Here is a 12,605-nt window from a genome sequence, read left to right on the forward strand (position 1 = left end):
ACACATCCTCACTTTCAGAGGACTACATGTCCTCACTTTCAAAGGACTACACGTCCTCACTTTCAAAGGACTACATGTCCTCACTTTCAAAGGACTTGCACATCCTCACCTTCAGAGGACTACACATCCTTACCTTCAGAGGATTACACGTCCTCGCCTTCAGAGGACTACACGTCCTCGCCTTCAGAGGGCTACAGGTCCTCGCCTTCAGAGGGCTACACGCCCTCACCTTCAGAGGACTACACGTCCTCGCCTTAAGAGGGTTGCACACCATCGCCTTCAGAGGACTGGACATCCTCGCCTTCGGAGGGCTACATGCCTTTACCTTCAAAGGACTACACGTCTTCCCTTTTAGAGGGCTACACGCCCTCGCCTTTAGAAGACTACATGTCCTCTCCTTCAAAGGATTGTACGGCTTCGCCATCAGAAGGCTACACGGCCTCACCTTCAGAGGACTGCACGTCCTCACCTTCAGAGGGCTGCACGTCCTCACCTTCAGAGGGCTGCATGCCCTCGCCTTCAGAGGACTAGACGTCCTCGCCTTCAGAGGACTACACGTCCTCCACGTCAGAGGACCACACGTCCTCGCCTTCAGAGGACTACACGTCCTCACCTTCAGAGGGCTACACGTCCTCGCCTTCAAAGGGCTACACGCCCTCACCTTTAGAGGACTACACGTCCTCGCCTTAAGAGGGTTGCACGCGCTCGCCTTCAGAGGACTGGACGTCCTCGCCTTCAGAGGGCTACATGCCCTTACCTTCAGAGGACTACATGTCTTCCCTTTTAGAGGGCTACACGCCCTCGCCTTTAGAGGACTACATGTCCTCGCCTTCAAAGGGTTGTACGCCTTCGCCATCAAAAGGCTACACGGCCTCACCTTCAGAGGATTGCACGTCCCCACCTTCAGAGGGCTTCACGTCCTCACCTTCAGAGGGTTTCACGCCCTCACCTTCAGAGGACTAGACGTCCTCGCCTTCAAAGGACTACACGTCCTCGCCTTCAAGAGGGCTACGCTCTCTCGCCTTCAGTGGGCTCCACATCCGCACCTTAAGAGAATTTGAGGTCCTCTACCCTTAATGCTTAACCGAGACTTACGCTCCCGGTTAAGGGGCCAGTAGCTTCCTTTTATCAGTTCCTGGGCCACCCCCTGATATTGGAGGGCGACCAACTATGCGAACACAACCAGAGGAGGAGGCTATCGCATAGCTACTGTGCATACCAGGACAAGATTTCACCCGTGCCACTGCAAAGAGACGAGTTTGGATCATGCGCACCAACATGACCACTCTTACACAGATATGGATGACGTTGCTACTTAGCAACATTCCGTCCAGCGGCCACAATACGGATCTCCCTTGCGGAGGTATCAGTTGGTCTGTGTCGTCCCGACATAGGTAAGTATGCATATGGTTCAACTGATTTTTGATACCATCTATTGTTTGCAGGAATCACACCCACAAAGACACCCAGTGGACCAGGAGAAGTCCAACAGGGCCCTGGGGTTTCCAGCTCTAGTTACGGGCCTCTGTTAGTCCTACAGGGTGCCCGTTCCCCCCAGCAAGGTCACGCCATCATGACATAGGTAAGTATGCACATCGCTCAACTGATTTCTGATGTCATCTATTGTTTGCAGGGATCGCGCCCGCAAGACACCCAGTGGACCCGAAGAAGTCCAACAGGGTCTTGGAGTTGCCAACTCTGATTACGGGCCTCTGTCAGTTCTACGGAGTGCCTGTCGCCTCCAGCAAGGTCATCAGGCCCACTACTAATCGAGCTTTCATCAAGAAGTACTACGCCCCCAGGCAGGCGCAGGGTGAAACACCACAGCAGCCTGGGGATGGCCGGCAGCGGGCAACAGATGCACCGCCACCACCTCTAGAGTTCACCTCAGCTCATCCACAAAAAGGTTAGAGCGTTGCCTACGATACATGGCCGACCAATAGGCGACCAAGTCCAAAGCCAAAGGTAAGCAAAGCACTGGGTCAGTGACCGACAAGTCATAAGGCGTCCAGCTCAAGATGTTAAAGAAGCGCTACTAGGAGGCAACCTAGTACCTTTTAAATCTCTGCTTGTTATATATATATAAATAAAACAAGCACAAGCTCAAAAGGTAGTCATACTTCACAATATATATATATATATATATATATATATATATACACACATATGTATGTATGTATGTATGTTTAGATAGCAAGATACCTTGGATATGCATGTATGTGGAAAAAAATACCTCACAATATATATATATGTATGTTTAGGTAGCAAGATACCTTGGATATGCATGTATATAGCAAAAATACCTCACAAAAAATATACACATGTTTAGGTAGCATAATACCTAATGAAAAAAAAAACAAAAAAAACAAACAAGAAAAAGAAAACCAAAAAATGTATCTTTCAACTAAAAAAACCAACATGCTTTTGAAAAGAGATAACTTCCAGCTTTTCTTTGAAAAATTCACTGATCATAACCAGTTTTTGAAAAAAAAATGTGTATGCACCTGAAGGGTGAATGCTGTGAAAATTTTCCCGAACGCCCAAAATAGACTTGGATGAATGCATGAATTGATAAAAGAACATATTTTGGAAACACTAGGTTGACTTAAATAGGGAAAATGAATCCTGAGCCCTAGTGTCACATAACCATAAAAACTTGATGCTTGAGTGTCCTCATAGTTGCATGCATGACCAGTTTTGCATAAAATTTCCTAATCGTCATCGTTGCATGTGTGTCATGGAAATAATGTGGGGCATCCCCTTTATCCCCGAACCGCTGTCCAAACCCTGACATATATCATGACCAGCCATTCTACAAGCCTTAAAGCCAAAATCCCAGCTTATCATAAACCTTGACCCAGGGTGAGAATGTCAATCCTTGCCCTCGGAAGAAAACAAAAAAAAAAATAGGAAAATTCCCAATCAAAGAGTGGGAGAAAGCAAAAAAAGAAAGAAAGTTCCTGATCAAAGATCGGAAGAAAACAGAAGAAATATGCAGAAAGGTCTTTGGACCAGACAATATCTGAACAATACAGAATTGTCACTAAGTAAACAAGAAAAAGAAAGGAAACCACGACCTAAAGTGGTCCTCTCCCTTTGATTGCCAACCAAAATCCTATGCGCTAGCGACTTTCTCGCCCCGCACTAAACAAAAACAGAAAAAGAAAAGGCAAAAACACTCAAAGCCAAATTCCCCACAAAAAAAAAACCATTCCCAAGAAAAAGTCCTATTGATCTATGATCATGCATGTAATCTTTGATTTGATAGGAAATGATTTTCAAAATCAAGTCATGACATATCTATGGTTCAGAATTAGGATAAAACACTTACCTGTGTGAGATTGATACACTTTGAGTGATTTTCTCTTATTTTTGTTGGACCCAGTGTTCCTCTAGATGGTCGTTTAGAAACGAAATGCTAACATCCAAAATCTCATTTACGGTTATGAGAAAAATTCATCAGCATACTCTCCTTCCCCGATAGACACATTGTTTTTCGTCCAAAAAGCATATGTTGCTCTGATCAGTTGGAAGTTTTGTCTCTTTACTAAAGCATGTTCGCATTTTAGTGAAGAAAAACACCGAGACTATTTTTAGTCTCACAGTTATCAAGAACTACGTAGGTCTGAGTTCCTCATCACAAATTGAGGATATGTAGGAGCAAAAGCCCTGCTTTTGTCGACCACCCCACCTTTTGTTACCGTGACCCAAGAGTCCGGTGGCATGCGGAGCCACATGACCGTGGGATCCCCAAATTCGTATGTTCCATCATTTATCATTTGTATGTTATCTTGTTTCTATGACTTGAGGGACTAACGTTTGTTTTAGTTGTTTTTTTCGATTGTCCTTTGTTTTGTGCATACATTTTGTTTGGACTGTTGCGTTAGTGCTTACTTTGTTATGGGCGATAATGTTTGTTGAAATTCCGGAACCTTGTAGAATTGATTGCCTAGTGCTGTTCGCCTATCCTCCACCCTCAAATCTTATTCGGAGACCCATGAATTGATTGCCTAGCGTTGTTCATGCGTCATCCACCATCGAGTCTAGAACCCCGCGAATTGATTGCCTAGCGCTGTTCGCCTATCCTCCAGCCTCAAATCTTATTCGGAGACCCATGAATTGATTGCCTAGCGCTTTTGATGCGTCCTCCACCATCGAGTCTGGAGTCCCGTGAGTTGATTGTCTAGCGCTGTTCGTTTATCCTCCATCCTCAAATCTTATTCGGAGACCCATGAATTGATTGCCTAGCGCTGTTCATGCGTCCTCCACCATCGAGTCTGGAGCCCCGCGAATTGATTGTCTAGCGCTGTTCGCCTATCCTCCACCCTCAAATCTTATTCGAAGACCCATGAATTGATTTCCTAGCGCTATTCATGCGTCCTCCACCATCGAGTCTGGAGCCCCGCGAATTGATAGACTAGCGCTATTCGCCTTTCCTCAACCCTCAAATCTTATTTGGAGTCACATGAATTGATTGCCTAGCGCTGTTCATGTGTCCTCCGTTATCAAGCGCGGAGCCTCCGGTGGTTGGGAAATGTGGTTTTTGTTATTTTCCCGATCAGTTCCTTCGCCAAACATGTGTATGTGTATATTATGTTGTTGGTATTTTTTGTTGTTGTTTGTGTTTGTTTTGTGTTGTACAGAGAAAGAAGAAGGAGAGACGGAAGTCGTCATAGACTAATCACGGAAAGGGAAAAGACGGACAAAATCAGTGTTCTGTCTTTGCTTTCCTCTTATCTCCGATAAAAGGTAAGTAAATAGGGGCAACTGTCATACCCTAATTTCGTCCGGGGACTATTGTTTGAGGGCATGCAACCTTTGGTTGACCGCTTCAAGGTCCTTGGCACCCTTTCTTGCACAATACGTGAAGTTCCGAGACATGCCGGAAATCAAAAGGAAGCATTTTTATGCAACCCGTGAAATTTCGTAACGTGCCGAAAATTAAAAGGAAGTATTGTTACGCAATCCGTGAGTTTTCGTAACTTTCCAAAAGCTAAAAAAGGAGTAATTACGTGATCCGTAAGGTTCCATAACATTACGGAAAGAAAACAAGTATCGTTACGAAATTCGTAAAGTTTCGTAACGTTACGGAAAAAGAATCACCAAAAAAAAGCAAAGGGGGCGTATTTAGTAAAAAAAAGGGGTACAAATAGCAACCAGACCCACTTGGGCCTTCCTGATTCTTCCTCCAGAAGGCGGTTGCTTCTAGAGGAAGCAACCTAGCTCGCCTGGGCGAGCTGGGTGGCAAGCTCCTCCCCTATTTTGCTATAAATAGAGTGAGGAGTGAAGAAGGAAGGGGTTCAGCCTTCTTGGCACTTCGTATTCACTTGAAATTGGTGAGGAAAATTTTTTCCGTGAAGAAAATCCAAGCCGAGGCGCTTCTGTAACGTTTCCGTGGGTGATTTCGCGAAGATTTTCAACCGTTCTTCGTTCGTTCTTCGTCGTTCTTCGGTCTTCAACCGGTAAGTTCCCGAAATCGAACTTTTCAATTCATTCTATGTACTCGTGGTGGTCCTCATTTGTTTCGTGTACTTTTATTCTCATTTCATTTACTTTTCGTACCCCCTTTTTAACGTGCTTTAGTCATTTACTTAAGTCATTTTCTCGCCTAATCAAAAAATAAAATAAATTTCCACCGATCATTTGATTTGTAATAACCGTTAATTTATGTTAAAATGAAATCCGACCGTTCGGTCATGCCGTAACCACGTTGGAAACCAAAAAGAGGTAAAATAATAATATAATAATCAAAAATATCTTTTAGTAAAATAAACCAAAAAAATCAATCGGATGTTTCTCTTTGGGATTTCTCTTTCTTAATTGAATTGACTAATAACTAAAGTGAAACTAAGGCTAAAATCAACTCGCAAAGTCAAGCTCGTCCGTAAAAAATCACTAAAAAGGATTTTAAGGTTCGATACCTCAGTTTTTCTCACCAAGTAAAAATGGGTCATTTTAAGGTCCAACGCCTTAAAAGGACCTCCTTCCAAGTAAAAAGAATCGCTTGACTTTCCCTTTAGAAAGAACTACGTAGGTCTGATTTCCTCTTCGATGGAGGGTACGTAGGAGCAAGAGATCCGCTTTTGTCGACCTCAAAAATAAAAAAGAAATAAAAGTTTAGGTACATAATTTCACACAATTCTAAAATTAAGGTTGTTGTCCTTTGAGACAAACGTGAGAGGTGCTAATACCTTCCTCAAACGTAAATACAACTCCCGAATCTGGAATATTCTTCATGACCGGTTTCCTTCGGTTTTTCCGACGTTTTCCACAAATAAACGTTGGTGGCGACTCCGCCCATTTTCCTCCTTTGGAAGATGCACCCGTGAGCCTCGCCTCACTCGCCCGCCAAAGGGTAGGTTGCGACACATGCTCTACTTCTTTAATTCATTATATATTGCTGAATGTTTTTATTCTCTCTGCTCATGATTTATTTTTTATGTTGACAAAGGGGGGGAGATAGATAAAAGATAAGATAGTAAGGGGATTATCTATTTTTTATGAGAGTTTTTATATATATATGAAATCTATGACATCTTCAAATTGTTTCATATAAGCAATCATTGCAAAATCAAGGGGGTGAATGTGAATCATGCAGGATTTGATGATGTCAAAAAGAATTTGCTTGATAATGATTGCCATCATCAAAAAGGGGAAGAATGTGAATCATGCAGGTTCTAATGATGCTGAAAAGAAATTCACTTGATAATGATTGTCATCATCAAAAAGGGGGAGAATGTGAATGTATGAATACATGATTTTGATGATGCCAAAGAATAATCAAACAAGGTTGCTTTCAAGATTACTTCAACAAACATTCAAAGATTAAGCATTGCTTCAAGATTAATACAAGGTTGCTTCAACAAACAAACATTGCTTCAAGATTAATTAAAGATCAAGGTTTTGCCTCAAAACAAAGTGTTTCCAAGACATCCAAGGCTCTGGTAATCAATTACTAGGCAGTGTAATCGATTACCAGAAGACAATTTTGAAAAATAGCTTTTAGAAGGGTTTTGAAATTTGAATTTAAAAGTTGTAACCGATTACCATTGATGTGTAATCAATTACCAGCAACGGAACTCTTGAAATTCAATTTGAAAAATCATGACCCTTCAAAATATAACTGTGTAATCGATTACCAGAAACCTGTAATCGATTACTAGTAAAGAATTTCATAAAAAGCTTTTTGAAAAGACACATCTCTTCAAACCATTTTGAAAAGGCACGAAGGACCTATATATATGTGTGTCTAACTTCGAAAAGCGAGAGATATTCTAAGAGAACTTCATTGTCAAATGCTCTCTCAACAACTCTTGGGAAAACACTTGCAAATATTTTGAGAATTGATCCAGGAACTTCAAATTGTATTATCATCTCTAAAAGAGAGAAATTTCTCTAGAAACTTCAATTTGTATCATCCACTCTAAAGGAGATAAATTTTTCTGTTCATTTCAGAAAGTCAGTTGTAATCAAGAGACGGGTTGTCTCTTGGAGAATCTTGAACACAAGGGTGTGGGATCCCAAGGTGTGTTCAAAGTCTGTAAAGGATTTTTACAAAGTTAGTGAAAATCTCAAGTGGGTTATTGCAATCAATTTTGTCTTGCATGTTTAAAGAACATTATTAAATTGATTGTTGCTTCTTCTTCTGCATTCTAAGCCTATCATTTAGAAGGGGGTTAAAAGTTTGTTAGTGGGAAATTTTGAAACTTAATTCACCCTCCCCCCCCCCCTCTTAAGTTATTGAGGCCACTTGTCCAACAGGAAGATTGTTTCTAAGGTTAGAAACTTCTTCAGTGCATAAACTCTCTATTTTAATCGATTACCATCTATCTATAATCGAATACACAAGTCTTTTGAGAAGTTTGCAGAGAGTTCCATGACAAGGTTGTGTATCTCTTTGACTCTGTTCTCATATGTTTTAACATATTGTTACAACATATGCATGAGTTTCTAAAGCATACTAGAATAGGGTTTTCTAGTTTGAGCTAAAAATAGGTGTGTCTTAGCTTTTATTCACAAAGGACCCTAAGGTTAGGTGCCTTTGTCTCACTTTCTGGGTAGGAATTGAGATTGATTGTGATTTCTTGTAAGAACTCAAAGTGCATAGTGGAAATCTAATTCAGGTTGAATTAGATAACTGGAGTAACTTCTCTAGAAATAGAAAATAAACTAGTATAAATCTTGTTGTCTATCTTCTCTTGAATCTTATCTCTCTTCCATTGCATTTTTGATGTTGAGTTTAAAGAAATTTCTTTTTGAAGTGCTTTAACAAACAGATATTGTGTATGGGTTATTGATTCAATAATTGGTTTTAAATAAAAAGTTTGCGATGCAATCCTTAGAAGTAAAAGTTTTTCAAAACTCTTTTTTAATTTCGATTTGTTTCCAAAGCGAATTCACCCCACTCTTGGTTTGTGAGTTCCATCATCTTTTTCACTTATTCTACCCACCTTTATGTTTTTTTTTTTCTTTTATGAAATCCTGGTTTATCTTGTTTTGCAAATCCTTATGCCTTTTATTATGTTACCTTTCGAAGAGGGTTTTTGACTCTTCTTTTTGTGAGAAAGAGATGTGTTGTCAAGGAACACTTCTCAAAGAAGTACAGCCATCCAACTTTGGATTCTAAACTGACACTCAAGCACTTAAACGCGGTCAGATTTAAAAAAATTGTATTCTTTCCCCAATATTAAATCATTGTCTTTGTTTCACCAATTTTTTGGAGCAAGATGCGAGGTGCAAGACCAAAGCAAGGAAACTTGGGGTTTGTACTCCCATGTTGTATATTGTGGGTCCTGTGTTGCACACTTTGACATTTGAGTATGTTGAGGGCCCTTCAGTCAAAGATGTATTTCTTGAGTTTGGGTCACGTGATGTTGACAAAGAGTGTATGGACAACATTGCATCCCAAATTGGTCATGCAATTGGAAAGCTACATGATTGTGGTCTTGTTCATGGTGATTTAACAACATCAAACATTCTCAAAGAGTGGTACCAATCAGTTGGTGAGTTCATTCACGTCTTCTTAGGTCCTGCGATGTCCAATTATCCTTCATTCATATTATGCAGCATGAGAAATATTATCAATCTGTGTTACAGAAGTCAAGTGGATTTTGTGTATTTGTGTGTTCTTGAAAGAGCTATTCTGTCAATGCATTCTTCATGTGGGAATGTGGTAAGTCAACTTGTTGTTTCCTCCTAACTGTCATCATGCCATATAAAATTAAGAAGATGATACGAGGGTTTTATTTGTCTATTGTGAGAATTTGAATTCAAGTGCACTCCACAGAGTTAGTGGTAAAAGATAGCATATAACACAAATTGTGGTACATTTTACCTTAATTTTTCTGTGAACACAGAAAATCAATTTTAGTACACCCAATTTTAAAGCCTCAGACTTTACATCTTAATTTTCATAAAATTGCATTTTGTTCTACATTTTTATTAAAGCTGACAATGAAGAGGTTTTCTGCCAAGCTTGGGATTAGTTTTTTGGCCAAAACTTTACCAATGGAATACATAAAGGCCTTTTCTATCTTGTTTTCTACTGTTTACAATCCGGATTTTATAGTTTGCGCACTAAAGTTGATCTGGGCAAAAACTTTAGGGGATAAAGTTTATCCCTTCTCACCGATGTCAAATTTGAAGCCTTATGATTGTAAGTAATACCATAGGATATGTTGGGGCTAAAGAGACAGAGTATTAAATAGGATGAACGCCTCATCTCACAAAGGTTTTCCTTTTTACCAAAGAGGCTGAGATTACTTAACTAGCCCAGAAATTCATGCCAATCTAGTGAGAAAGACTGAATCCATATTCTTCTATAATATGCTTTCTGCTTTGACAAACATGTTATGAACAGGTAATCAATTAAGTGACATATAATATTTGAGTTTTTATCTGGGCAGATGGATTAGATACTTGCTGCATACCGCAAGTCATCAAAGCAGTGCTCATCCACATTGAACAAACTAGCACAAGGTTATACCCTCCCTTTTATACTTGTTTAATTAACACATTTTCTTCAACACTACTGACCTCCATACATTTTCACAACCTGTAGTGCAGCAAAGAGGACGGAAGAGGACCATGGTTGGATGAAGATTTCAGAATATATGATTTCATTATTGAGATATATAAAAGAGATGACAACTAATGAATGTTATCAATGTGATTTATCTTTATGTTCTCTCTATTTGCATATGAATTTAATTCATATATAGTGTCAACATGAAATCTTTTTATACAAACATGTTATCTTGTTATCTTATTCATTAGCATGATATGGTGATAAGATAAATTTGTATTAAATGTTTGTGTAAAAATATTTTACATTTACATTGTATATAAGTTAAACACTTTGCGTGAGTTTAATTTATATACACTTAAAACATTTGAACTTACGGTTGTCATCTCTTCGTACTTCGTGTGCAACTAACAAACCAAAATTGTTTGCAAGTGTTCTGATTGCTTATGTTGATATTTCTACTAAGGCTCAAAGTTGTCCTTTTTAGTTGATAGCGTAACTTTCTTTTTGGTTGGCTTAGTTGTATTATATTAGGTGAAACCATCAATGAATACGAAATAGAAAACTGCATCCATGAATCAGATGCTGCACTTAAAATTTCTTTTTAAACAGTACTTTGGGAATATTCCAAACAATAAAAATGCAACAATATTGGTCACTTTGTTGACTTTTTTTGGGCAAAAAAAATTTTCTATGCTTAAATATTGACTAAAAAACATTTGTAGCTAATTAAATACTACCAGGGTTAAATATTGACTTGTTAAATTTCCAACATTCAAGTTATATACAGAAATCAAGTTGTTAAAAACTTAAGTCAAATAACCGATGCATAGTGTATGTTACACACTATTGTTCTGCCTCAGTCACGAAAATTAATAAGTAGCTAGAAAGTAAAAGGGTTGGTGCCTTGTCAATAAGTGTCTTAGAGATAAATCAGAAATAAAGTAGATAAAATAAAATAAAAATCCCGTCAATTGGACTTCTGAAACATAAATGCGTATCTACTCAATCAGCATTCCAGCTAGTGAGCCTGGTGAAAAATCTTGTGCGCATGCGAGAAATTTTTTCCATGGCGGCGTATACACCGAGAGGCAAACCAAGTAGTAGATCTTCTGTCGAAGTATGGTCTCAATATTGACATTAATGGTCTTTTTATTTTTTATTTTGTTCCTTCTTTTTTAAGTTTGGCTATTTTAGCTTATGTAGCTACTATTTATTTTCCTCGTGGAAGAATCTAACCTGTAACTTACCACAACGCTCTAAGAGCTAATAAGTCAATTACATTATAAAATAAATAATGTTATTATATATAATACTAAAATTTCTAATGTATATTTAATGCGTATGTAAATTTGAATAATAAATTTTGTGATAATTAATTTTGATATAACTCATACGAATTATTTAATCCGTATGTTTTTTTATAAATAAAAAATATTTACTATTACAAAATTTAATATATGTTAAATTTTGTAATAGTAAAATTTTCTAAATGCACAAATGAGTAATGTAACATATTAAAAATTAAAAAAATAAAAATTTAAGAAATTAAAAAAAACAAAAAACCAATATGGATCAAGTTCATCCGTATAAAGCATACGGATCAAGTTCATCTGTATGATTAATACGGATGATGTTCATTCATATGCTTTATACGGATGAACTTTATACTTACGGATCAACTTTATCCGTATAATTCATATGGATCAAGTTGATCCATATGTGAAAAATTTGTTTACGGATCACCACTCAGTCAGAAAAAGAAACTTAAAAAAAACAAGTCATGAACATTTTGGGCATTAATAAAAAATGTTGGGTACACCAACAATACAACTTGGTGCACCTAGCAACACCCTGGTTTTTAATATAGTTTCTTGAGGGGAGTTACTTTGTGCACCTAACAATTTTGCTGGGGCACCCAGTAGGTGTGGTGAAAAGGCATAAAAGCCCTTCACCCTAATAATATAAAAGCATAAGTTTCGTCCGTACGACACATTTGCTTCTTCTCTTCATTTCCTGACGCCATTTCTTCCTCTTCCTCTTTGCATTTGCTTCTTCGTCTTCCTGTGAGCAGTGCTTGTTCCATATTTCGGTCATCGTTTGCCTTCCTCCGTGGTAGTGAGCGTTGTTGTTGCCTGTTGGTGCCGCTTCTTCCTGTTCGTTGAGTGACCATTGTTGCTGGTTGGAAAATCTTCGTGTTCGTTGAATGAGTTTTTGTTATGTTGAGTTTGTTGCATGATGAAATTGTTGTATGTAATTGTTTTTTGGTGTTTGTTGCTACTGTTGTTGGTTCATTTCAAAGCTTTGCCGGAAAAATGTCATTTTGCTAACAAAATGGCATTTTGTTATGTTGAGTTTGTTGCATGAAGATATTGTTGTATGTGATTGTTTTTTGTGTTTGTTGTTGTTGTTTTGGTTTATTTCGAAGCCTTGCCGGAAAAATTGTACTCTGTCGAAAAAAATGGCGTTTTGCCGACAAAAATCTATACGGGTCAGTGATCCGTATGGTTCACACAGATTGACGATCTGTATGAACCATACAGATTAGTGATCCTTATGGTTTTTTTTTAATATTTTTTCA

General features: G+C 38.5%; 1 pseudogene; it reads left to right on the plus strand.

Annotated features, from left to right (window-relative positions):
• The window catches only part of LOC114371610, a 48,018-nt pseudogene extending 37,920 nt beyond the window's left edge, over nt 1-10,098 (plus strand).
• The last annotated feature ends 2,507 nt before the right edge of the window (nt 10,099-12,605 follow it).

This window comes from Glycine soja, chromosome 2 (assembly GCF_004193775.1).
Source record: "Glycine soja cultivar W05 chromosome 2, ASM419377v2, whole genome shotgun sequence".
NCBI lineage: Eukaryota > Viridiplantae > Streptophyta > Magnoliopsida > Fabales > Fabaceae > Glycine > Glycine soja.